Source organism: Zingiber officinale, unplaced genomic scaffold (assembly GCF_018446385.1).
Source record: "Zingiber officinale cultivar Zhangliang unplaced genomic scaffold, Zo_v1.1 ctg192, whole genome shotgun sequence".
In the NCBI taxonomy this organism is placed as follows: domain Eukaryota; kingdom Viridiplantae; phylum Streptophyta; class Magnoliopsida; order Zingiberales; family Zingiberaceae; genus Zingiber; species Zingiber officinale.
In genome coordinates this window covers 47,781-73,068 of record NW_024589877.1, presented here as the reverse complement: position 1 = coordinate 73,068, position 25,288 = coordinate 47,781, and the positions used below count along the sequence as shown (strand labels likewise).

General features: G+C 35.9%; 1 protein-coding gene across 5 annotated transcripts in view; it reads right to left on the bottom strand.

The window, feature by feature from the left end:
• The window catches only part of LOC122036683 (ethylene-responsive transcription factor CRF1-like), a 52,161-nt gene that overhangs the window by 23,989 nt on the left and 2,884 nt on the right, over positions 1–25,288 (bottom strand). For 2 of the 5 annotated variants that reach the window (XR_006127419.1, XR_006127420.1), the window contains one exon: positions 1,319–1,352. The exons of 1 other annotated variant lie outside the window; for it this stretch is intronic. The gene's annotated coding sequence lies outside the window, so the exon portion shown is untranslated. Of the gene's footprint in view, positions 1–1,172; positions 1,353–14,375; positions 15,159–25,288 lie in introns of those variants that run through there. 2 more of the 5 variants (XR_006127418.1, XR_006127421.1) reach the window with 2 other exon arrangements.

Genomic DNA, 25,288 nt, shown 5'->3' with positions numbered 1-25,288 from the left:
AAATTCTTACCGAAGCTGCTCGGAAGGGGAGTCCGCATGGGACTCAGACCGAAGATGTACATCACTCCTTCGTAAAGAAGCTTATTGATGTCGAGCCGTAGACCGGCTAGCATATTTGCAGCATGGAGGTAGTCCGGTCGGGTCTTGAATTTCTTTAGCTTAGGAGTGGGGGGTAGGTCGACCTGCCACTTGGTCCGAAAATTGGTCTGCTCGGGCATACGGATATAGAAAAAATACTCCTTCCAATGTTGATCCGGCATATATATATATTGATCCGGCGGTAAGAACAGGGGACTCCCGTTCTGGGGGGGTCAACTCCACGTGGAAGTCAAAGTGCTAGGTGCCCGACCGGATAAGGGTGGGTCGACCGCCCGGAAGGCCCACCGGTGGCTAAATGATGGCAAAAGGTGCCCCGGCTGGAGTCGGGGTTCCGACGCTCGCTGAACAGGATCATAGGGCCGAGCGGATGGCACGCTCGGGCGAAGACATAAGGTAGCATACTGCGAACAGTCCCCACATAGCACATTATTGAGAATCTCCCAAGCATACTAGTGCATATGGAGGGCCGGACGTGATGTGAGTGCCGGCCGGCCGGACGCCCCGGCATGGAGTAGGGAGAGAAGGACAAGGAACATCTTTTGACAGCTGTCATGCTCTAGGACTAGGCCGTACTCCAAATCTTATGACAGGGGGTTCCGCTGTCCCATCGAAGACGTGCTCGGACTGTAGCAGTATGAGGTCAGGTAAGCTCACTGACAGACCTTTACTGGGGTATGGGCTGAGGACACGTTTACACCTTGGTATGTGTGCACCCGCTTCTCCATAGCCCTATATAAAGGCTCATATCCTTCGCCGGAGGTACGCATTCTACGATTCTTGGAGCCACTTTCTTGTTGAGCTTTGCCTGACTTGAGCGTCGGAGGGTCGCCGTCGGGAACCCCTTCCCGGCCCGACTTCTGTGCAGGTTCGCCGGAGGACCGTACGACCGGTCGGAGATCCACGTCAGTGACTCGGGGAGCGCCACGTGCCCAGCGTCCGTTGATTCAGCTTTCGGACAGGATCATATATATATATATATATATATATATATATATATATATATATATATATATATATAATTTCAGTTGTACACATATCCATAACAGGTTCTGAATTTAACTAAGGTATATAAATAGCTCTTAAAACATTAACTACTAGTAACTTTAAGTACCGGTCACAGTTCCAGAATTTATTTTTCAAAGAAAAACATTTAACTAATGTGGAAACTAAACTAGAAGGTTTTCGGGTTATGCTGTCATTGTCCCGCAAGCTTGCTCACCTGTCAATGTCTCCTGCCTCATTCGTCTCATTACCTGAAATAGTTAAAATCTGTGAGTCGAAAGACTCAACATATACAAACTATACTATACATTAATTAGTTCTTATATCTATGTGTCCAAATGGGAATTCTAATTTAACTAAATCTTTATTCATAATAAAGTATTTTACTTACATATGCGTACTAAATCATGAATGTAATCATACTGCATGCAAGGACATATACATGAACGTAAACATAAGAGTATAGATGTAAGCATAAACATACATAGGTATAAAGATAAATATATATGAACACAGACGTGAATGTGAGCATAGGAGTATAGGTATGAGCATGAACATACATAACATAAACATACACATGAACATAAGCCTTTATGGTTAGGCGCGCTCCCAGGGCGTGAGTCCCCGGATTATACCACTGTCCCATACATGAAGTTAACTGTTTCTTAAGTAAAATGCCTGGGCTCGCTTGGGACATATCTTTTGTTGGTGCGGTTAGCACTAACGATTTAACCCAGATTTTGATGAATGACAAATAGGTTAAGTTAGGTTTGTCGTTATCTAATGCTTTGATCGAGTATGCATGCTAAGTCCAGACAGGTCGACGGGCTGACCGGATGTCTGGCACGAAGTCCAAGCGAGTCGACGGGCTGACCGGACGCTTGGCGAGAAGTCCAGCTAGGTCGACGGGTTGACCAGATAGCTGGCACGAAGTCCAAGCGGGTCGACTGACCGTTTGGCACGAAGTCAGCTAGGTCGACAGGCTGACCGGTGAACGAAAAGTCCAAGCAGGTGAAGGTTGACCGAACGTCTGGCGGTAAGTAAAGGTAAGTCACTAGAGGAGAGTGACCGTGAGGACACGATGCTGGCAAATGGCGTCGGTCCAGTTTAGGTCCATTTGGATCCCTAAATTGAGACCACGACTAGGTTCCGGTCTCGGGAAGACCTAACTCATAAATCTATATAAAATGTCTATACATATATTTTTATAACTCTATTTTGTAGATACAAATGTAGAGCTTCAAATTCTGCACGCGTAGCAACTGACAGAGCTTGATTCCGAGTTCGGAGTCAAAAGTTATGACCTTCGGAAAATGACTGTGTCAAACAAGTAGTTGGAGACGACTCGGATCAGCCAGATTCGAACTCTCCTCATCTGATCCGAATTTTTGGGATCTGATAAGCTCTGGAGACCCCTCCAAAGGGCTATAAAAGGAGGGGGTGAGCAAGCTTCAAGGACACAACTCTCAGAACGAAGAATCTGCTTCCTTGTGCTCCTGCTGCGCTGCGATCTCCGACAAGCTTTTCCTTTCTGTTCTAAGTCTTTTTATTGTCGGTAATTTTTCCTTATTAGCAATATTGTACTTAACTTGTAATTTATATTTCAAATTGCTAGTGAATTGCCCAACGAAAGTACTCACGGAGTACGGGCCTTCGAGTAGGAGTCGTCACAGGCTCCGAACGAAGTAAATCCACTGTGTTCAATTTTCTTATTCCGCTGCGTTTATACTCGTTGTTTTTCGAATCGATATTCACCCCCCCTCTATCGACGTTTCACGATCCAACAAGTGGTATCAGAGCGGGTACCGCTCTGATTTGGTGCAACCACCAATCAGACAGAGGGTGAAAATTTCCTTTTAATTTCAGTTTTTTCGCATAAGTCCAAACTAGTATCATTACTTGTTTTGGATATTTTCTTTCGTTGCAATTAAGACTAAATTGGTGCAACACCAACTTAGTTCATTTTGATTAAACTCTTCCCACACTGCTAATCCAAGACGAAGTCTTGGGATATTTTTTTTTGCTTAATTTCGTGTGTGCAGATTAACATGTCTCAATTAGAAGGCTTCAGCACAGTACGTCCTCCCCTATTCAACGGGGACGACTTTTCGTACTGGAAGAAAAGAATGGAGGTTTACCTGAAGACAGACTACGACCAGTGGTTCAGCGTCATAAAAGCCTACAGACCTCCAGTGGACAACTCCGGAAATCCACTAGACCCGGAACAGTGGACTCCGGACATGAGGAAAAAGGCATCGACTGAGAACAAAGCAATTAACACGCTACACTGCGGTCTAACACGAGAAGAACTGAACCGGGTCGGACCACATCAGAACGCGAAGGAGCTTTATGACAAATTGATCGAGCTGCACGAAGGAACGAGCGACACGAAGGTAACAAAAAGAGACTTACTTTTAAATAGAATTTTTAATATAAAAATGCAGGAAGGAGAAATGGCAAGTCAGCTCCACGCGAGGATCAAGGACATCCTCAACGGACTCCACGCGATAGGCCACCAGATGGAAAACAGAGACTTAATAAGGTACGCACTAAATGCTTTTCCACGTAATAGTTTGTGGGCATCGATCGTAGATGCCTACAAAATTTCCAAAAATTTATCTAAATTAAAGTTAGACGAGCTTTTTTGTGAGTTAGAACTGTATGAACAAACTAATGCTAGAGCCGAGAAAGGTGTTGCTTTATTTGCAGGCTCCTCAAAAGAAAAGAAGAGCAAGCCTGAATCTGAAGAAGATTCCAACCAAGATTCCGAAGACGAAGAATACCTAGTGAATTTGGTAAGAAAAATGTTCACCAGGAGAAAAAGGAGCTTCAGCAAGAAGGATCTTCAAAAGATTAGTTCTCCCACGGAACAAAAGAACGTGACCTGCTTCGGATGTAACAAGAAGGGGCACTACAAGAACGAGTGCCCGAGACTAAAGAACGACAAACCGAAGCCGACCAAAAAGAAGGCTCTCAAAGCGACATGGGACGACTCCTCCTCGGACGAATCGGAGGTAGAAGATCAGAAGCACCAGAGCCACCTCACGCTAATGGCCCGCGAAGCTGAATCAGAAGACAAATCGGAAGACGAGTCCGAACCCGAATCGAGCCACGAGTCCGTACTCGTTTCCGAAGGCCTGGAAGAGGTATATTTCGATTTAAACAAAAAATTTTCTAAAATTATTTCCTACTTAAATAATAAATTAGTTAAAATAGAAAATGAAAACAAATCACTCCTTGAGGAAAATCAAGACCTCAAGGAACAAATCAAAAATTCAAATCCAACTCAAGATCTAACACTTGAGGAGGAGAATTTATCATTAAAAATGATATTAACAATTTAAAAGAGATGTTAGAAAAATTCACTACAAGATCAAAAAATCTAGACTTAATCCTGAATAATCAAAAGGCGTGTTATAATAAAACCGGACTCGGATATAAGTCGAACTCAAATAAAACCTTTAAATCATTAATAACCCAATTCAAACCAACACGTAAAGCTTGGGTCCCGAAAGCGTGCTTAACCACGCAAGTAGGACTTAATCAACTTTATATACCTAAAGATAAAATATATTATATAAAATCTGATAAAGAAAATCAAAAATCAAAATATAAACTTAAATCAAAAAATTCAAAATCTGAACATTTTAAAACTCAACAAAATATAAATTATCACCAAGTTAATTATAACTATAAAAGAAATAGACATAAACCTAAATCAAAAAGGTTAAATTGAAGGTCAATAATTCAGGGGAGGCTCCAGAATAGCTGGCACCTCCAAAACTAACATACCCGACAGGGTAACCCAAACAAACTAACCCGGTAGAGTGATTAGGATTAGTTAAAAAGGGACCAGGTTTAACTTGAATCATGGTACTGGTGAAGTTTTTGGATGATAGAAAGATATTACTTCGATCTGGTGCATTTGGCCAAGTGAAACTGACCGAAGCTACCCTTAAATGGATCCTAACTAGTTAGACCAAGGTTTAGTACTAAGCTCCGTGGATAGGACTATTCGGAAAACTTTGACGGCATGGTTACTCTAATGATATCCAGATGACTCACTAGAGCCTAGAGGTTTATCCGAAGAATGCCTATTTGTTGAGACCAAAGCTAAACCTGAATCTAACACAAGTTAAACCAAACTCTATAATCAAATCAACTTCATCTCACAAAATTATAGGATTCCCTAATTGATAATTTAGATCGGGTGAGATGAATAAGGTTTAAATTAATTTTGAAATTTAAATTTTAAATTAAATTTTGAATTAATTTAAATCTCGAATTAATTAAATTTTGAATTAATTTAAATTTTAAATTAAATTTTGAATTAATTGAATCTCGAATTAATTTAAATTTTGAATTCAAAATTTTAATCTTAAACTTAAAAATTAATTTCAAAATTTTAATTCTAAACTTAATTTCAAAGTTTTAATTTTAAACTTAAAAATTAATTTCATAATTTTAATTTTAAACTTAAAAATTAATTTCAAAATTTTAATTCTAAACTTAATTTCAAAGTTTTAATTTTAAACTTAAAAATTAATTTCATAATTTTAATTTTAAACTTAAAAATTAATTTCATAATTTTAATTTTAAACTTAAAAATTAATTTCAAATTTTTAGTTTTAATCTTAAACTTAAAAATTAATTTCAAATTTTTAGTTTTAATCTTAAACTTAAAAATTAATTTCAAAATTTTAATTTTAAACTTAAAAATTAATTTCAAAATTTTAATTTTAAACTTAAAAATTAATTTCAAAGTTTTAATTTTAAACTTAAAAATTAATTTCAAAATTTTAATTTTAAACTTAAAAATTAATTTCAAAATTTTAATTTTAATCTTAAAAATTAATTTCAAAATTTTAATTTTAAACTTAAAAATTAATTTCAAAATTTTAATTCTAAACTCAATTTCAAAGTTTTAATTTTAAACTTAAAAATTAATTTCAAAATTTTAATTTTAAACTTAAAAATTATTTTCATAATCTTAATTTCAAAAACTTAAAAACTTATTTTAAAAATTAAAACTTAAAGTTTCTTAAAATTTTATTTATCAAAATTCAAAACTTAAAATTAACTTAAATAATGCTTGCTCAAAAATAATCTTAAAAAACTAACTTTAATTCCTACTTACTGTAGGAAACCAAGTGGATTTTGGATAGTGGTTGCTCCAAACATATGACTGGAGATCACACCAAGTTCACTCAACTCACTTACAAAAGCTTAGGAACAGTTGTCTTTGGAAACAATGGGAAACTCAAGGTAATTGGTATAGGTAGTATTGAATTAAAAATAGACTTTATAATTACAAATGTTTTATTTGTTGAAAATTTTAAATATAATCTTCTGAGTATAAGTCAATTGTGTGATACTAGGTATAAGGTTAAATTTCTATCTACAGAATGTTTAATCAAACATCTAGATAATCCTACTGTAAGCCTAAAAGGTTTTAGAAAAGACAACATTTATGCCATCAACTTAACCACTTTTTCAATTAAGTGTTATTTAACACAAAAAGAAGAAACTTGGTTATGGCATAGGAGGATGTCTCACACCAACTTTAGAAATATAAGCAAATTAAACGGACTAGTTAGAGGCTTGCCAAAATTACCTAACTTGGATTCAACCATATGTAATGCTTGTCAACAAGGTAAACAAACAAAATCCACTCACAAACCAACTAATCAGCCACAAACCAACTCAATATTAGAACTTCTACATTTAGACCTTTTTGACTCTCATGGAGTCACATCAATAAATGGAAACTTATATTGCTTAGTAATAATAGATGATTATTCTAGGTTTATTTGGGTAAAATTCTTAAAACATAAAGATGAAACTTTTGGAATCTTTACAAACTTTTGCAAACAAATTGAAAACGAAAAAGATCTTAAAATTAAAAGAATTAGGAGTGACAATGGGGGAGAATTTAAAAATCATAACTTTAACAAATTCTATCTTAAAAATGGCTATCATCACGAATTTTTGTGCCCTAAAACCCCTCAACAAAATGGAATTGTAGAAAGAAAAAATAGAACCTTACTGGAAGCCTCTAGAACTATGTTAAATGAATACAATTTACCTAAATATTTTTGGACAGAAGCTGTCAGTACAACCTGCTATGTACAAAATAGAACAACATTAAATAAAAGACATAATAAAACTTTCTTTGAAATATTTTATAACAAACAACCCAACATAAAGTACTTTAAAGTATTTTGGTGTCCAACCTTTATCCTAAACACCAGAGAACATCTAGGAAAATTTACTTCTAAAATAGAAAATGAAATTTTTGTAGGATACTCACTAAATAGTAGGGGTTACAGAATATATAATAAAGTCACATTAAAAATTGAAGAAACAACAAATGTAAAATTTGAAGAATCCAAAGAAATCCCAGGACAAACCCAACTCCTACCAATTGAGTTCACTCAAGGTAATCAAGAAGAAACCAATCAACCCTTAAATCATGAAGAAGAAGAACAACCTCAAGAAAATCAACCCCCTAGAACTATAAGAGTGAACCCAAACCATCCAACTGATCAAATAATTGGTGCCCCAGACCTGAGGGTCCAAACTAGATCATCATTTAGAAATCTAAGTCAAATCTCTTTAATCTCAAATATTGAACCCAAAACTGTAGTTGACCCAGACTGGATCATAGCCATGCAAGAAAAACTAGCTCAATTTGAGCGTAACGAAGTCTGGGACTTAGTACCACCACCAAAAAATAAGAAAATAATAGAAATAAAATGGGTATTTAGAAACAAATTAAGTGAAACTGGGGAAATTACTAGGAATAAGGCTAGGCTAATTGCCAAAGGGTTCAGTCAAGTTGAAGGACTTGACTATGATGAAACCTATGCCCCAGTAGCTAGATTAGAATCCATTAGAATGTTACTAGGTTATGCGGCCCATAAGGGATTCAAACTATACCAAATGGATGTTAAGTCTGCCTTTCTCAATGGCTTAATAAAAGAAGAAGTTTATGTAGGTCAGCCTCCTGGATTTGAAAGTCTAGAACACCCTGACTATGTCTTTAAATTAAAGAAAGCATTATATGGACTTAAACAAGCACCCAGGGCATGGTATGAAAGGTTAACCTCCTACTTAACATCCAAAGGATTCAACCAAAGTCAAATTGATCCGACCTTGTTTGTTAAATCATTAAATAACGATATATTTATAGCACAAATATATGTAGATGATATAATATTTGGTTCAACTAACTCAGATTTTTTAGAAGAATTTACTAATCTAATGGAACAAGAATTTGAAATGAGCTTAGTAGGAAAATTAACTTATTTCCTAGGATTACAAATCAAACAAACAAATGAAGGAAATTACATTTATCAACACGAATACACTAAAGAATTACTTAAAAAATTCGGAATGGAAAATACAAAAGAAATTAAAACACCCATGGTAGTAAACACAATCTTAGACAATGACCCAAATGGAAAACCAGTTGATCTAAAGTATTATAGGAGTGCAATAGGTAGTCTACTTTACTTAACTGCAAGCCGACCTGATATTTTATTTGCAGCTAGTATGTGTGCTAGATACCAAACCTGTGCTAAAGAATCCCATTTGACTCAAGTCAAAAGAATTTTTAGATACCTTAAAGGAACAACAAATGTAGGAATTTGGTATCCTAGGACCACCAACTTTGAATTAATAGGGTATTCTGACTCAGATTATGCTGGGTGCAAATTAGACCGCAAAAGCACAAGTGGTGGATGTCAACTACTAGGTCCATCACTTGTTAGCTGGTTTAGTAGAAAGCAACACTGTGTTGCGCTATCTACAACTGAGTCAGAATACATAGTCATAGGAGAATGTGTAGCCCAATTATTATGGATGATGCACACCTTAAAAGATTTTAACTTAAATATCACAAATGTAAAAGTCTTAATTGACAATATTAGTTCAATTAATTTAACAAAAAATCTAGTGCATCATTCAAGAACCAAACACATTGAAATTAGACATCACTTTATTAGGGACCATGTCACTAAAGGTGATATTGAACTCAAATACATTGAGTCCAAGTCAAATTTAGCCGACATATTTACCAAACCACTCCCTGAAAGTGAATTTAGTAATTTACGTAGAAAATTAGGAATGTGTTTAATAGACTAGGATTTTCAAATTACAAAATTGTTTTCAAAAATGGTTATTTTTTAGGCTAAAATTATTTCTATTCTTATTTTTCAAAAACTTCCCTATGTTTAGATTTTTAAAACAGTTTTAGCCTTAGACTAGTTCAAACTCCTTAGAAAGCATGTACCTATAGGACTAGTTTTTGAGCATCTCACCAACACCCTAGGCTTACCTTGCTTGTGTTTGACAAACATAGAAAAGGGGTGAGATGCATAGGCCACTTGCCTAAGACTTAAGATGCTTATTTCAGTGCATCAATATAAGTCTGGCGTTAAATACAAGATATACATTAATCAAGTTAAGTTATTCAATTTAAATTTAACTTGACTAACCTAGTGAAAACTATTATCTTCTGACAGTCAGTCAGTAACTGACTGGTTAGACATTTGACTTGATGTCAGGTTTAGGGAGAGGAATAAAATCAAAATCTTTAAAGTTCAAAATTACTTAGGTTTTGGAAAACAATATCTTCTCAGTTTTTGAAAATTCGATTCTACTTAGTCTTTGAAAACTGAGCTTTTCAAATATTTTAAATCATGGTTTTGAAATTAGTACGTTAAACTTTGAAAATTTAATTTTGGAAAAAGAATTTTACAAAATTATTTTAAAAACTCCTACTACTTCATTTTGAAACATTATTTTGATTTTAATTCCAAAAATGTGATCTTACTTTACCAAAGTTAGTTGTGACAAACTTTGAAAACTAAAAGTAAAGTTCAAAATCATTTTTCTTAATGTTTGAATTCGATTTAACTTCACTTCGTTTTGAAAATAACCCTCAATCAAGTTCTGAAAAATTGGTCGTACTTAATTTTGACAATTTGATTTGACAAAATTAGTTTTGAAAATTACTATCAACTTAGTTTTGAAAATTATTTTAGAAAGTGATTTTTTTAAAAAAAAACTTATGTTTGAAAACTTGAATTTTTAACTTTGACCTTAAAAACTATACTTGAAAAATTAACTATCTTTCAAAATTACAAAGTTATAAATCAGCTATCTTTCAAGACTTAGTTTTTTTTCAAAGATTTAAGAAATAAAAGCAAAATAATCTATGTTTTAAACTCCCCCAGATTAACTTGACATTATTTCACTTTACAAAATTGTTCTAAATAATGCTTACTTTTGATGCTAAAATTGAGGGTTAGGTGGTTAAGTTAGCTAAACCAAACTGAAAATACAAACTAACTTAAAAACCACATAAATGCATGTTGTTACTTGTTTTTTCTTGCATATGTTTTCACTAACTTAACCAGGTTGTCATTCCATAAAAAAGGGGGAGATTGTTGGTGCGGTTAGCACTAACGATTTAACCCAGGTTTTGATGAATGACAAATAGGTTAACTTAGGTTTGTCATTATCTAATGCTTTGATCGAGTATGCAGGTTAAGTCCAGACAGGTCGACGGGCTGACCGGATGTCTGGCACGAAGTCCAAGCGGGTCGACGGGCTAACCGGACGCTTGGCGAGAAGTCCAGCTAGGTCGACCGGGTGACCAGATAGCTGGTACGAAGTCCAAGCGGGTCGACGGGCTGACCGGACGCTTGGCACGAAGTCCAGCTAGGTCGACGGGCTGACCGGATAGCTGGCACAAAGTCCAGGCGGGTCGAAGGGCTGACCGAACGTCTGGAAGGTAAGTAAAGGTAAGTCACTGGAGGAGAGTGACTGTGAGGACGCATCCTAGTTAAGGGACAGTATGTGTCGGTCCAGTTTAGGTCCATTTTGGATCTCTAAATTGAGACCCTGACTAGGTTCTGGTCTCGGGAAGACATGACCTAACTCATAAATCTATATAAAATGTCTATACATATATTTTTATAACTCTATTTTGTAGATACAAATGTAGAGCTTCAAATTCTGCACGCGTAGCAACTGACAGAGCTTGATTCCGAGTTCGGACCTTCGGAAGATGACTGTGTCAAACAAGTAGTTGGAGACGACTCAGATCAGCCAGATTCGAACTCTCCTCATATGATCCGAATTTTTGGGATCTGATAAGCTCTGGAGACCCCTCCAAAGGGCTATAAAAGGAGGGGGTGAGCAAGCTTCAAGGACACGACTCTCAGAACGAAGAATCTGCTTCCTTGTGCTCCTGCCGCGCTGCGATCTCTGACAAGCTTTTCCTTTCTGTTCTAAGTCTTTTTATTGTCGGTAATTTTTCCTTATTAGCAATATTGTACTTAACTTGTAATTTATATTTCAAATTGCTAGTGAATTTCCCAACGAAAGTACTCACGGAGTACGAGCCTTCGAGTAGGAGTCGTCACAGGCTCCGAACGAAGTAAATCCACTGTGTTCAATTTTCTTATTCCGCTGCGTTTACACTCGTTGTTTTTCGAATCGATATTCAATCCCTCTCTATCGACGTTGTTGGAGTGTATACTGAAAGCCTAAGCTTTGTAAACATTCATTATGAATAAAGAATCACATTTGGTCAAATAGTCTACATTTTATAGTTGTTCATTTAATTTATATTGTAGATAACATAGTATGTGGTGTCACATGCAGAAGATGATGTTATCAGTACCTTATAAATTATAAACAGTAGCTCACGATCAAAATGGAAAGGAACAAACCATTAGAAGGTCGTAGTGTAATTAAGTATTAGTTTATCTTGACTATATAATTACACTAGTACACTCAGAGTGTATTGAGTAGGACCATTTGAGGTCGTTTCTTTTATACTGACTTTATAAAGGAACAAAGACCTCGGTTATTATGGAAGTGTGTACTCTTAATCCTAATATAATAACAAGCATATATATTTGATATTTATTTCTTTAATTTATCAATGGGTGAGATTTAGTTCGATGAATCAATAAGCTAGATAAGTTGGGAAATAATATCACTTATAGTGTGTGTTGTTGATTATAGAAGAAGCGTGTCTAGAGATACTAGGTTGATAATGTCCTCGAGAGGAGCTCATAAGGATTGTCATGTTAAACCTGCAGGTGGACTTAGTCCGACGTGACGATAAGGTTGAGTGGTACTACTCTTGGATTTAGATATTAATTAAATGAGTTGTCGATAACTCACTTAATTGAGTGGACATTCGATATCTCGAACACGGGGAGACTAACACACTCATAATAAGAAGGAGCCAAAATGTAATTTGGGATTGGTGCGGTAGTTCAATAATAGTTCTCTAGTGGAATGAATTATTATTGATAAAATTAAGTTGTGTGTTAAGGGCGAACACGGGATTAATTTCGGGAGATCAAAACCAATTCCTCCTCTCGGTCCCTATCGTAGCCTCTTATTTGTAGAGTTCTATACCCACCTATACCCACCCAATAGGGGTCGGCCAAGCTAGCTTGGGAACAAGCTAGGGCCGGCCTAGGTATGAATTTGGGTGGCCGGCCCTAGCTTGAACCCAAGCTAGTGGGGGCCGGCCAAATTAAAAAGGAATTTTAATTTTAATTTTTATTATGTGGAAGAAATAATTTATTAAAGAGAATTAAAATTAAAATATCTCTCTTGTAAAAGATCTACAAAAGATTAAAGAAAGAGATTAGATCTCTTTCCTTATTTGTAGATTGGTGAGATATTTTATTTTCTCTTTAAAATTATCCACGTGTTGATAAAATTAAAATTATAGAAATTTCCTTTTATCAACCATGAAGAGATTTTTAAAGAGAAATTTTATTTTTAAAATTTCCGGAAACAAATTAGGAAGTTTTAATTGTTGATTAAAACTTGTCTAATTTTTTCCTTCATTGATGTGGCCGGCCATTGGAGTTTGATTTGGGAAATTTTATTTTATTTTTCTCAATTAAATCATGTCAAGGAAATTAAGGAAATTTTATTATAATTAAATTTCCTAATTTGCCTAGGCCAAGGAATATAAAAGAAGGGGTAGGGGTGCCTTCATGAGATACAACCTCTATTATTTTCTCTCCCTCTTTTGTTCCTTGGTGTGGCCGGCCATCATCATCATCTCCCTCTCTTCCTCTTGTGGTGGCCGAACCTCTCTCAAAGGCTTGGAGCTCTTGTGGTGGCCGGATACTACTTGGAGAAGAAGAAGAAGGAGGAGAGGAAGCTAGCATCTCTTCGAGCTTGGTTAGTGTTTTGATTTTCTTCCTTGGTGAAGCTTCTTTCTTTGTGGCCGAACCTAGCTAGGAGGAGAAGAAGGTGGTTGGTGATTTCTCATCTCGGAAGATCGTTGCCCACACAACGTCCGAGGTTAGAAGAGGAATACGATAGAAGATCAAGAGGTTTTTCTACAAGGTATAACTAGTAATTTTTCTTTCCGCATCTTGCTAGTTATTTATGGAAATAATACCAAATACAAGAGGCTTACGTTCTAGAATTTCGAATATGTTTTTTGATGTTGTGTTCTTTTGTTTTTTCTTTTCCTTGTGATTTGATTGTTCTTTTTGGTTAACCTAAAGTTATTTTAGGAAATTAAATATTAGATTTCTATAAAAGGTTTTGTCTAGTCGGTGGTGGTTGCTCCCATATCCAAGAAGGCCGTGTGCCTCGCCACGTCAGTACTGGGAACCAATTATGGAAATTAATATTTAATGAAATTAATAACTTAAGGTGATTTGGGTCGAACGTGTTAAGTTCCGCAGGAGATCCAAGTCAAAACCTAAAAGAACAAATAGATTAAGTTTTGGATCAAACGTGTTAAGTTCCGCAGGCGATCCAAAATTTAATTTAAAAGAACACATGGTAGCTAGGAAAAGGTTCAGACCTTTGTACAAAATTTTTGTACAGTGGAACCTCTAGGTTTTCCGAGTAGCAACCAACAGACGTTTCACGATCCAACATCTTACTCGTCCCCTTGCTCCTACCATAATTGGTAGGGATCCAAGACTTGGAACGGATGCCCCTATCCATACATACTTAAATTGATACTATGGTATAAGCTCCCCGAACTTGCCCAGAGCTTATCTTACCCATAGTATGAGCTACTCGAGAGGGGATCCCTGGATCGACGAACAGACAAAAGGTACCTGCACCCGAACCTTACAACGAGAGTGATACACGGTACTCAGATCGTAGCTTGGTAAGCTCCCCGGGGCATAGGATTTCCCCGGATCAACATTTGGGAAGCTTTCCGGGCTTGGATTCCTAGAATATATCCTCTTCATACATACATAACTAATTCTAATGGTAAGCTTCCTGGACTTGGATCCCTGGAACATATCTTACCCATACATATATGTTGGATCGAGTCACACATGAGAGGGAGAGGTGAATCACGTGGTTTTGAAAAACTTGCCTTTTTTATTTTTAAAACAAGGTATGCAGCGAAAAAGTAGACAAAAATGAAAAAAAACACAAACACAAAGATTTTTTTTACTTGGTTCAGAGCCTTCGGTGACTTCTACTCCAAGATCCAAGTCCCACGAACCTATCAATAGGTAATCCACTAAATACCTCTTTCAGAACCACCGGAAGAGGGGATCGAGTACAAAAGATAGGGCCAGTGTAAGAGCCTACATTTCCCTTTTTAAAACAGTAATACAAAGAATGCAACACTATTTAAATTTACCAAAACTTTAGATTGCCCTCGTGTGTTACTGTCGGTCTACCAGAAGTGGTCGAATGACTCGGAAGCACAGCTTGGTGGCAGACAAACTTCTTTGAAGCAACAGCAGGAAATCGGAGTGGTCAGAAGTCCAATCGAAAGTGTAAAAGTTCGTATCAGTGAGTGATATCATGGCTTGGGCGAGCATTCCTTTTATTAAGCATGGAAGGTACCTTCAAAGGCCTTGAAAGTGCCTCTAATGTGGCAAATTTGATCCCGAACATCCCGATCCTTATCTTTGACGAAATCTGAACTTTATCCTGCGGAAGGCGCCTTCAAAGCATCGAAGGCACCTTCCATCTCCTGGAAGGCGCTCGGGTACTGTTCACTCGAGGCTTTTTGTACTCTTCTTGCCCTGCAAAGTATGTTAGTCCAATAAATTAAATAATAACCTGCAAGACAAGTGTTAGCACAATAATACTTAGTAATTAGATCCTATCTCCCTGAGACTAGGATCTATTCAAGGTCTTAGTTTAAGGATTTGAAATAGACATAAACTGGACCAACGCCTACCGTCCCTCAACCGGGGCACGTCCTTACCGAGTCACTCTCCTCCAGTGACTTACCTTTACTTACCAACTTGCAGTCGGTTGACTAGCCTCATGACCCGCCAGGTCTTCATGCTAATTGTCAGGTCCGCAAATCCAACTGGACTTTTGCCGGTTGTCAGGTCCTGTCGACCCAACCAGACTTTTCGCCAGATATTAAGTCGACCCGTTAACCTATCTGAACTTTGCACCAGCTATTCGGTCCTGTGGATCTAGCTGTATTTCAGTCTGGTATTAGATCCTTCAGATCTGTCAACTCTTGCACACTTGGTAAAATACTTAGATCACAAAGACACCTACCTTAACTCACTTGTCATTCATCAAAACCTGAGTTGGACCGTTAGTGTAAACTATACCAACAATCTCTTCCTTTTTGAGGAAATGACAACCTTTGTTAAAGTTATGAAAAATATGCAAAAACATATATAAAATGATTTAAGAGAAATCTAAAGTAAAGCAGTTAGTCTGTTCTCTTGATCGTTTTTAGGGTTAAGTTCTTCTGATTTTCTTAGATTTCTAACTTGAACCCTCCTCCTCCTCTTTAACATTCATCAAAATTACATAGAGAAAAAAAAATATAGTAAGTCTTGCAAAGTAAGCATGGAAAACTAGTAAAACCTTGGCAAAATAAGTACACAATTTTCAGGTTTATTGGGAGAGAAAAAAAATTACACTTAATTTTGAAAAAAAATCTAACAAAGTGTTTAACAAGTTGTGAATGCTAACTTTTGCAAAATAACGGTTAAGGTTTTAAAGATTAAGTAGTTTCCATGACATTTTTAAAGTAATTGTTAAACTAATTGTTCGGGTTTTTAAAAGTGATTTAATTTTTCAAAACTATCAAAAATTATATATTTCTCAAGGTAAATAATGTTTCCAAAAAAAATGTTTTTTCAATATTTTAAAATTACCTTTAAAATATGAATTTTAAGCACAAATTCTAGACTATATAAAATATTTTTGAAACAGTAATATTTTAACTTAGAAATATTTTCAAAGTAATAGGAATTTATAAATTAGAAATATGTTCAAAAGTTTGAAACAAAAAAATCCTAAATTATTTTGGAGAAAATTTTTAGTAAATATTTCAAAACTGTTTTAAACATAGTTTTTAATTTCAAAAATAGGATTTTTAGAAAGTTTCATAATACAATTATCTTTCCTTTGAACTTAACATTATTTTAGGAAGATATCCATTCAAAAACCACATATTTTTAAAAAATTCTTGTAAATTATCAAAACAACAAAAAATGTTTTTAAAAGTATTCTCTTCCTGAACTTTCCTGAACCTGATGTATTTAAGGAAAGTAATCATCTAAAAATTATCCTTAAATGTCTAACCATTAGTTACTAATTGACTATCAAAAGATAGCAATGTTCACTTGGTTAGTCAAGTTAAGTTAATGTGTCCAGTTAGTATTTAACTAAGATGGATTACTTAACTTGATCGCTGCAGTTTTGGTATTTTTCGCCCAGATTTGTGTCGATGCACTGATATAAGCATCATAAGTCCAAGTAATTTGGCTATACATCTCACACAGTTCTAAGTTTTGAATATACAATCAAGGGAGACCTATTGTGTTTATAAAATGCTCAAATTCTATATCTATAGGAACATACTTTCTATGGATTTGATCTAAACTAATGCTAAAATTAATTTTAAAATACTAAGAAAATAGGAATTCTTAGAAAATAAAAGTAAGAAAATTTACCTAGGATTTGTAAATTATTTGGAAATAATTGGACTAGTCTATGAAACATAATCCTAGATTACTCGAATAAGATGACAAAAAGTGGATAACTATATAGATCAAGTCAACTAAGTATACAAAGTATGATAGTGTACTAAGATGATAAAATCTGGTCCTCATCAGCTGGAGGGAGTGGGGACTGCTCAGGTACTCACAACGCTTGAAGAATCTACTGAAGTTCGGTGGTCATCTCCTCCCGGAGCGAGGACAATCTGGTGGTCATCTCTCCTCGAATAGTGTTGAATCTGTCCGAAACTGATTGTCGGAGCTGTGAGGAAGACTCCTCAAGTCGTGCTAGTCGGTCCTCGACGGATAGTGAGGTTGAGGGCTGGGTCGAGGTCAAGGGTTGGGTTGGAGTCAAAGGCTGTCCAAAGAGTTCCTCAGTCGTGAATGTCAGCAACTTCTCTCCCTCAGCCAAAATGATTGGTGGGAAATCATCCTCGACCTCGCTTGGTATGTCTGGCTATGGTCCCACTCTCCATGTTTGTCCCCCTTGAGCGGTGACCTCTATATACACTAGTGCAAGCTGTCGTTGACCAATCTCGTCATATGCGCTAAGTGGAGTGGATGCACCCTATATCATATCTACCCCTATGGTCGAGAATATATATGTCAAAATATGACAATAGGGTATATGAACTTGACGCCTAGTGACGAGACTGAATGCATGAATAATATTATGAAATATGTGTAATGCGATGTCGATATCAAGACGCTGACAAAGTGCATATAGGAAGGAGTGAGAGGGTCGCATCATTGCAATATTGCGAGATGTGATCGGTAAAATGTATGTGGTCAGGACTCGATATAGAATATAGTCCTAGACCCTAAGGAAGAGCGACCTAAAATCAGACACAGTAGGTAGTCTCTCTTCCATAAAAAAATATATAGAGATAGTATTTAATGTAATATGGGAGTAAGGTTTGCCAAATGACAAATCCCTACTAGGGTAGCATAAAAATAGATAGGCTGACCTCCTGAGTCATAAGCTATCATATAATAGAGTGGGAGAGAAGTGAAAATCCTTCCCACAAACTCTAGTAGAATAAGTCAAGTCATCAACCTTAACTAGATTGTTGTAAAACTATGCACACAAGTTTAGATTTACTGCATGGCTACAGTAAACTAAACTATCTAATTGGTAGTAATCAACAATCTCTATGATAGGTGCACATTATTTGGTGAAAAAGGACCTACTCAAAAACTTAAATTTTAATACAACATATGTGTACTGAAAAAAATCTAACCTAAGTCGTTCAGTGAGGAATCTAGCATTAGTAGATGGGGTATTGCTAGGGTTAGGGTTAACATATCGTCGTTTCCTAAAATAATTTATATATGTAAAACATTCATATAACAACAAATAAACAACCAAAAGTAGCTATATAGTTAAGTTAGGGTGTACCGAAGAGGCATTGTCAAGGTTTGGAAGGGAAGAGATGAAGAAATGGTGGACATTGATCGTGGGAAGGTGCCTTCTCGTTGCCAAATTTGTGAACAGAGCATCACTTTGTTCTTTGGAAAAAATGGGATTGAAGGCACCTTCAACCTCATGAAAGGTGCCTTCAATGTGCTGTGGAAAGCGCCTTCAACCGACTCTAGCCTTCAGTCGGTTGGGGTGGAAAATATCCCGCCCTTGCGAGGGCGTCTCCGATTATCTAAGAGGTGCCTTGGGTAGCACTTTTTTTTTACAATTTAACTTTAATTTTAATTTTAATTTTAATTTTAAAATTTAAATTTAAATTTAAATTTATTTTTAATTTTTAATTTTTTAGTTTTTAATTTTTATTTTTAATTTTAATTTTTTTATTTTTTATTTTTAATTTAATTTATAATTTAAATTTAAATTTGAATTAAATCCTTAGTCATCTCACCCGATCTATATTTTTAATCAGAGAATTCTATAATTTTGTGAGATGAATTAGATTGAATTTTAGAGTTGTGTTTAACTTTGTGTTAGATTTAAGTTTAGTTTTGGGTTCAATAAATAGACATTCTTTGAATAAACTTATAGGCTATGGTGAGTCACTTGGACTCATTAGAGTAACCATGCCTTTGAAATTTTCTAAATAGTCCTATCCACTAAATTTAATACAAAACTTTGGTTTAACCAGTTAGAATTCATAAGGGATAGCTTCAGTTAGTTTCACTAAGCCAAATGCACCAGGTCGAAGTCATATCTTTTTAGACAAGCATAGACAGAGTTTTCCTAACCTACTATCATCCAAACTTCACCAGTATCATTTAACAAGTTAAACATTTATCCCTTTTTAGACTAATCCTAATTGCCCTCTTGGGTAAGTTATTGATCTTGGAGGTGCCAACTAGTTTGGAGTCTCCCCCTGAATTATTGGACTTGGATTTTAGGTTTTGGGTTTATGTCGATTTTGTTGAATTGAAAGCGCTAGAGGGGGGGGGGGGGGGGGAATAGCGCTCGTGACTTTCACTTTTGTTTCGGAAAACTTTTGATTAAACGCAGTGGAAAAGTAAATAATGGAAAATGCAAACGCCAAGGATTTTTTACTTGGTTCGGAGCTTGGGGTGACTCCTACTCCAAGGCCCACGCTCGTTGAGCGTTTACTTTGGGCAATCACTATAAGCACGTAAATTCTTTACAATTTAAGTACAATATTAGAGCAATAGTAAAATTTATATTGACAACAAAAATAATAAGTTTGAAGCTCTTGGTCATCGGGGTCTTGCTATAGCTTTTCTGGATTGTCTTTTGAGCAGCACGGAGAAGACAGATTGTAATTTCGTTATTGTCCTAAGCTGCTGCTTGAGACTGTCTTTTATAGCCTGTGGAGGGTGCCCTCAATAGCATGGAGGGCACCCTCATCGGCGTCGAATCCGCAGCATAGATGAGCTCTGACCCGTTCACAGCCTATCCGCCTGAGGGCGCCCTCGCGCCAGTGTCCAGGGCACCCTTAAGCTCCAGAAGGCGCCCTCTGCTTAGCATCCAGGGCGCCCTCGCGCCTTGCTGCGAGAGGGTCTTCTCCAGGTTACTTGAGGCAAACATTCCAATTCACTTCCTGCAAAAAACGTTACTACAACATACCCTGCAAAACAGAGTTAAGACATAATAAGACATAGAATTTGACAGTCATCGAACTGTCCGATTCTGACTTCAGATTCCCGACCAGAAACCCTAGGTCAAACCGACACCTACTATTCCCTCACCAAGGAACGCACCCTCACCTACTCCACTCAGGAGAGTTTACCTGTTCTAGTTGATCCTCGAAACCAACTGGACTTTTGCTCAGTGCCCAAGGCTCCAGGACTTTCCGCTGGGCGTCTGCTCCACGACCCACCCAGTCTTTCACCTAGTTCGCAACACCAGGACTTTTCACCTAGAGTCCTCAACTCTAGGACTTTTGCATGAAGCCCTCGACCTGCCAAGACTTCCAGCCTAGGGTTATGACCCCCTAGGACCTAGGGTTACCTCCCCCTAGGGTTTTCCACCTGCCTAACCGTACCTAGGACTTTTGTCTAAGTACACTTAGGATTTTTCTGTAAACTCATTCAAACATATTAGATAACAAAACAACTTAACTTTGGACCCTTTGACATAATCAAGACACAGGTTTGATCGTCAGATGCTTCCTGTACCAACAGATTTGTTTTATAGTTATACTGGAATTGGTTATAATTTGTGTTTAGATTAATTTTGTCTTTATTTAATTTAGGTTTAGTTGTTGCTTTGGTTAAAGCTACTGAATTTAGCTTAGAGGGTTTAATTTGTTTGAGATTAAGGTTGATTTATTTGTTTTTAGATAATGTAGTCTATTCTTAGGTATGTAGTATTGATTGATTCCTATTTGTATAGTTAAGTACGCTTTTGGAACACATACTTTAGTTTGATTTTTATGTTGATTGACTAAAGATATAAATGTTTTACTGGTTGGGCTGGACTTGTATCCGAGTCTAGACTTATTGTACACAACTCTTTGTGATCCAAGTATCATATCAAGATACTTAGATCTAGTTATGATTTTTTCTAGTAGTTGTTTTAGTTCAAATACTTCTTTTTTCAATTTGGAATTGTCCTCCTCAAGTTGTGCAACTTGAGTCGAGATTTCAGGTTGAGTTGGCTTAGTTGTTGGGTTTGAATTTAGCTATTCATTAAGTATTTTATTTTCTTTGCTTAGTTTATTTATTTGATCTTCAAATATAGTCAATTTCTTTTGTAAGCAAGCAATAATTTTAAAAAACATTTTGCTTAAGATAGACTGTACCTCATCGGAACCTTTAGAAATGAGTGCGGACTCGTAGCTCAATTTGGATTCGGGCCCGTCTTCCGATTCACTTTTCGATTTAGGTCCGTACAACTATCAATGTGAGATAGTTGATGTGCCTCAGTTCATTGCCGTTTGATTCCTCTGCAGACGATTCATCCCAAGTTGCTTTGAGGACTTTCTTCTTTTTAAAATTTGGGCAGTTGTTCTTGTAGTGTCCCTTCTTGTTGCATCCAAAGCACGTGACATTTGTCTTATTGTTGTTGGAATTTGAAGTGGAGTTGATCTTCTGCAGGTCCTTTTTGGTGAAGTTCTTCTTTCTCCTCGTGAACATCTTTTTTACCAGGTTCACTAGGTATTCTTCATCGTCTGAGTCAGACTCAACTTCAGGTTCTGGTTTAGTACTAGATTTTTCTCTTGACGTTCCTATAATAAGAGTAATATCTTTCTCGGGTTTGATGTTAGTTTATTCGTGTAGCTCTAATTCACAAAAAAGTTTATCTAATTTTAGTTTAGATAAATTCCTTGAGATTTTATAGGCATCCACGATGGATGCCCACAATGCATTTCAAGGGAAGGAGTTTAGAGCATACCTTATCAGATCTTGGTTCTCCATCTGATGGTCGATTGTGTGGAGTCTGTTGAGGATGTTTTTTATACTTGCGTGCAATTGAATGGCGGATTCTCCTTCCTGTATTTTGATGTTAAATAATTTATTTAAGAGTAAGTCTATTTTTGTTACCTTTGCGTCATTGGCCCCCTCATGTAGTTCTATGAGCTTGTCACATAGTTCCTTTGTGTTTTCGTGTGGGTCGACGCGGTTCAGTTCCTCTTCGTTAGTCCGCACTGGATTATGTTGAGAGCCTTGAAGTCAATCTAGGCCTTTTTTTCCATCTTCATATTCTAATTTTTCGAGTCCATTGGAATTCTGGTGTTATGGTCGACTGACACCTTGTATTCTTTGGTAATGCTAAACCACTGGTCGAAATTGATCTTCAGGTACACTTCCATCAGCTTCTTTCAATACGAGAAATCATCCCCGTTGAATAGGGGTGAACAAATAGTGTTGTATCCTTCGTTTTGGGTCATTTATCAATGAAACAAAAAACTAGAGGAAGGTACCAAGACTTGGTCTTGGATTAGCAGAGTTTAAGAAAAATAAAAAATATATCGAGGAACTCGAGTCTTGTTGCACCAACTTCAAGTAAAAACTGAATGAGAAAGAATTATTTGAATATGCAAACTTTTACCGATTCAAATAGAATATGAAAAAGCATCAAAGAAAATAGAGAATCTAAAGAATTCTTCGTGTTCTAATATTGCTATTTCAAATTTCAAAAAGTATCAAAGATTAAAGTGATAATTTAGATACCATAAGGGCCAAATTAGAAAATTATCAAAAAAATATATTTTTAAAAAATTCTTGGTTAATCCAGTTAGTTGATAGAAACCTATATTGAGTTCCAAAATCATGCTTAAATTAAATTTTGATGCATATTCTACTTTTAATTGATTTAATTTTTATTAATTACTTAAAATTAACTAAATAAATTACTTTGCATGATTTCTATGAGAAAGTGATTAGAATTTAATTTTTCTCATAAAAAGAATTTCATCACTTATCTATAAAAAAATTTTCAAAATTTTCTGACTGTTAAATTATTTTTTATAAAATTTCTAATAAAAAAAATTACATTTTTCAATTTAAAAATAATTCTCAAAGTAATTTTTGCAAACTTCATTTTTCTGTGAACTCTTATCATGTTATCGATCGAAAAAGAATTTTCGAGTTTTTTTTACCATTATATTATTTTTCTATGATTTTTTTCTAAAAAATCATAGTTTAAATATTAAAAATTTGATTTTCATTCAATCTTTGAAAAATAATTTTTATGTAGAAATACTCGCTGTATTACATTTTCAGAAAATGTTTCAAGATTTTTTTGAGCCTAGAGATTATTTTTAAATATTTTTTTGAAAAATTTAACTTTTTGTCGAAGATAAATTATTATTATTTAAATCAAATCCATAATTTTATGAAAATTTTATCACAGCTTTGGAAATATCTGCTTACTTTTTGTAAAAAAAAAATATAAAATTTTTGAACAATTTAACATAATTCTAAAATTATTTTTTTCCAAAAATTATTTATAAATAGTAAAAAATCCAGATTTTTAAAATTTAAACTTATTGATTTTTCTGGATACTAGGAACTATATTTTTATCCCTTAGCCTTTATTTTAAATTTATTTCAAGTTACTTTCATTGCATACCCTTATTTTTAATATGATTAAAGAGGGAGAAATAGAAGTTAAGTCTAGGGGAGGGTAACATCTTGATTTTTGCACATTTTTTTAATGGTAAAAATTTTACTTGCTATTTTCCTATTTTTTATTTTTTGTTTACCCTAACTTAACTTGCGTTGCTCACATCAAAAACAGATAGATTATAAGTACCCCGTGGTAGTTTTGATGTGGTCAACCAAGTCATGTTAGGTCCTCTTGTCTTTTGATGTCTTGTGTCTAAGTGTGCATGAACTTAGGAGCACAGAAAGTCGAGCGAAAGATGCAACTAGTGAGAAGGATGACACAAGAGAGAGTCGACGGGTTCGGTGCATTCGAGAGACGAGGCGCTGTAGAAGAGTACGCTGGCGACGAGAAGGAGGCGCACGCCATTTCTGAGGGACGAGAAGCCGGAGCAGAAGGTTGCTCGAGAAGGCTAGAAAATGGGTTCGGTTGAGCTCTATTCCAGATGGCCGAAATCACCTAAGCGAATGGAGACGGAGCAAGAGCTTGGACGTAAAAGTCAGCATTTCTGTTGACTCTAATCCGGGCACCCCGAGCTTGCGCCCTGGTCTAGGCTGGATCAGCTCGGTTCGGGTGCCCGGACCACAAAATCTATCATTTGCCACATTGTCACAATCCGTTGTGTCATGGATAAAATTTTATCCACACTCAAGTGCCCGAAACTCTTTCAGGCTCCCGGAACAGTGCTATAAATATAGCTCTAATCCCAGTAGCTAAACAAAACACTTGTAAACGATTCTCTTCCTATTCTACTACTTTGTTTGTGAGCTTTCAATGTTGTAAGAAACTACTCTGACCAAAGGAGAATTTTAGTGAGCTTTAATTGTCTTAGATTAGCAATCCTCTTATTGCAAACCAAGCAAAAGATCTACCTCTACTTTCTTTTTAATTAGTTTCTTAATTCTTTTGTACAAGTATTTTAATCAAGCTATAAGATCGAGAAAGGTATTTGTTTTCCATTTGCAAGGCAATTCACCCTCTTCTTGCCGGCCGCAAGAGATCAACAATATGATAGATGTCTCAATACGAGAATGGGGCGCGAGGTTCTCTAAGTTCGACCAACTCATAGGCCAACTATCCTCATACCAAAGGCCTTAGCGTTGGGCGAATAACAACACCTCATGGAGAGATATGCTGGCTGCCACCTCCCCTTAACCTTGATAGCCATGTCACCCTGACTCTAACTTCTACGTCATACCTGAGTCCTCCCTTAACATCTCGTATCAAACAAATATGTTAATTTGGAAGTCTCTTTCTTGTCGTTTTTTTAATGATCTCACAACATCTCCAATGGTTTGAAGGTTTTTGGGATTTTTATGTGGCCCCACAAAAAAGGATGAAAGAGATTATGAAAGCTGGGTTCGAAATTTAAAACCTAGATTCTTAATATTTGGTGACACATAGGAAAGATAAAATAAAAGAGTTTGGATGTCCTTAATACAACACATCAATATTATAAAAACTTATTGAAATATTTCTAATGATTAGAGCTTTAAATGAATTTCTTTGTAATCCAATTCATAGCATAAGTTGCATGACTTCATATATATTATATGAATTTCGAGATAAAAGAGTAAATTTGAGTTTTCATTACAAACTTCAAACCTCACCTCTACCATAGTTAAAGCTTTTTATTCAACTTTTT